Source organism: Camelina sativa, chromosome 2 (assembly GCF_000633955.1).
Source record: "Camelina sativa cultivar DH55 chromosome 2, Cs, whole genome shotgun sequence".
Lineage (NCBI taxonomy): Eukaryota > Viridiplantae > Streptophyta > Magnoliopsida > Brassicales > Brassicaceae > Camelina > Camelina sativa.
Genome location: NC_025686.1, coordinates 19,573,539 through 19,577,178, shown reverse-complemented (window position 1 = coordinate 19,577,178; position 3,640 = coordinate 19,573,539).

The window sequence follows — 3,640 nt, the reverse complement described above, 5'->3', positions numbered from 1 at the left end:
AATTAAAGTAAAAAAAAAAAAAAAAAAAAAAAACGGGAAGGGTTGTTTCATTTTGGTATTTTTATTGTAACAACCTGTCCCGTGGACCCCACTAGCCTCACTGCTAGCCGCCCCAACGGACCCCAAGCTGGCCCTGCAGGGCATCGATCCTAACCCCTCACTGGGCAATTGGAACTATTCATCCAAATCCACAGTAGGTTATTGGTGCACCAGGCGTTCCTCGAACCCTGGTCCCCACCCTTTAACAACCTTCCCACAGGACAAGCTGTCACCAGTTTTCAAATCTACTACGAAATAGAGAATATACATTTCCTTTTCTGATATTTCTAAATCCCCTATATATTAAAAGAGAAACACTCTCTTGAAAAAACTGATGTGTCGTTGCTAGAGAGCTCGAGACATATTTAGCAAAAAACCCTTAAAATTTCTACTTAATTACATTAACATGCCACTATATTTTTTAAAAATAAATAATTAACTGAATAATAATTAGATATGTCATCTATTCTCACACAAATTTAAATATCACATATTAAAACTAATTAAACAGTTACATACTATTTTAAGTCAAAATTTCACTAAAATTTACTTACAAAATATACAAGTCAAAATTATATTATTTTTAAGAAATCAATATAAAATATTGATTTCTTTAAATCAATATAAGTAAAATATTCTAAAAAGGCTATAAAAACATATAAAGTTAATAAAAATAAAGAAAATATAATTTATTAAACATATAAATTATTAACAAAATCATATAAAAATGTTATTTTTTATGTTAGTATTATTACCATAATAATTTAAATAACAAGCTTTCAATAGTTACTATAATTGATTATAAAAAGAAATATATCACTTCTGAATTATCTCCAACTTATTAAAGGAAACTTATTTCCCAATAAATATAGATTTATATATATTCATAAATAAATATAAAAATGACAACAAATTAGGGGATATCATGATGTGTGATTATTTATAAATATCTAAGTATGTAAACTAATTAATCTCAATATTTAGTGTGATTATTCATTAAAAATGGAAATATTGATAACCAAATAGGAATATACTTTTGAATTGTACATTAATCAATGTGCTATTAAAAAGGAATGAGACAATAACCCTTATCATTATAAATAAACTTAGTACCCAAAAAAATCATAATATATTTAAAATGAGTGATTATTAGATTATGAAAATTGTTATAGTTACTAGATTAACCATAAATATAAAAATTTAATTTTTAAAGCACACAAAAATATATATATATCCATAAATTGTAATATTTTATAAATATTTTCTTTACCACGTTCACATAATTTACGGGTGAAATGTATTCTTACACGAATACGTTGATTTTGAAATTTCATTAATTTTTTCATAATGATTTTTTTGGTAATAATCTGTTATTTATAGAAAATATTAACAAACCGACTAACTCAAAATATTTAAATAGCCTAATCACAAATATTAAATCAATAAATTATTTTATCTTCAGAAAAATTAGTTTAGAATCCGATTGTTACTAACATATAATAAAATTAATTAATTAAACTACCAAATAATTTAGTATATGTTGTTATGGTTACATAAGAAACATGAAAAATTGTTATGATTACAAAATAAAACATAAAAGATATGAATTTGATTTTTAAACCACACAAAAGACGTGTTGCAATAAATAGTAACATTTTATCAATATTTTATCTTTCACATTTAAAGATTTTACGGGTGAAACATATTTTTTACACGAAAAACGCAGCTTTGAATAAATAAATAAAAAACTTTAGTTACATATTATGTTTGACACAAACAAATATTGGTTCTAGAATAATAATTTTACTTATAATAATTTTCTTTAAATCGATTTATCCCGCACATAGTGCGGGTTGTTACCTAGTTTACCTTAAAACAATATATACAGGTATTATATTGTTTACAAAAATGAAAATAGGGCGAAAAGAGGTTCATTAATATATCAAATATGTAATGTATGTTTGTCAAAATCATCTTGACAAAGAAAACCTACCAAACAACATAAACATACACATTTGTAAAGAAAAATCAACATACATAAACAAATTTTGATGACATATGATAAAAAAAAAATAACAATATAGATATTACAAAATAGATGAAATTTGCTCAAACCATATTCAGTATATGATATGATGTAACAAAACTTTTAGATGTTTTAAAAAAAAAATTATCTTCCAAATATGATAAATTAGCTATATAAATAACATTATTTTTTTCTAAAAGAAAAGTATTTTTAGAAACAAATAAAACAACATATATGTTATATTTATTTAAAATTATCAAAAAAAAAGGGAAAAAGATGGCTAGCTACATGAAGTATAGGTGAATACATGGTCACACATACCAACTATATTATTGTATACTCAACTACACAAAGTATATGTATTACATGGCCACATGCATGAACTATATAACGTCATGTGTTCAACACCATAGACATACAATCTGGTACACTGATTGATTAATTCCGGTGAAAACCGGTGTTGACTCCGGCGTTGGCCAAAAAAAAATTTCTAAAATAAAAAATAAAAAATAAGAAGTTATTATATTAAATCATTTATGGTTTTTATTAATTAAAAAATATTCTATTCAATATCTAAATATTATATATATATTTCAAAAATATATCTTAAATGTAAAATAGAGAACTCAAACCTTAAAAAAATTTCTAAAAATTAATTTAACATATTGTATTTGTGCAAAAGAGGGTAAAAATGAAAATGTTCATATGTTAAAAGTAAATATTTTGAATTTTTTTGTTGTTGTTTATATGTTAATTCACTATCTAAAGATATTTTTAATATATTTCCTAAATATATCCTAAATGTAATATAGAGAACCCAAACCTTAAAAAAACAATTTCTAAAAATTAATTTAACATATTGTAATTGTGTAAAAGAGAGTAAAAATGAAAATGTTCATATGTTAAAAGTAAATATTGTTATTTTTTTATTGTTTATATGTTATTTTGAGTATGTAAATTTTAAAGTAAAGAGTGTCTAATTTTTTTTATAACAATTACCATGCAAAATTTAGAGTAAAGAGTCATATACTTAGCATGTGTGGTCATGTAATACATATACTTTGTGTAGTTGAATATACAATAATATACTTAGCATGTGTGACTATGTATTCACCAATACTTCGTGTAGCTAGCCATTTTTTTCCAAAAAAAAATATATATATATTAACTCGTGTTCTAGCATAGAAAACATTAACTCGTATATTAACTCGTGTTCTAATATATATATATTAACTCGTGTTCTAATATATATATATTAACTCGTATATATATATACATTGACCAAAAAAAATTGTATTTTAATTTTTTTCTATGAAAAAACAAAATAATAAATTACTATATTAAATTATTTATGAATTTTCATGATTAGAAAACATTCTATTCAATATCTAAATATCTTAGGTATCTCTAATGTATTTATTCTTATAATTAATTAATTTTTATTTTTAAAGCTAAAATAATAGTTAAATAAAAATAATTAATAATTATTTTCAAGATATTAATAGATTTTATCTTGATTTTAGGATATGTTTGCAAAAGGATATAGAATAAGAGGATTTTTGCAAATGCCCTTAT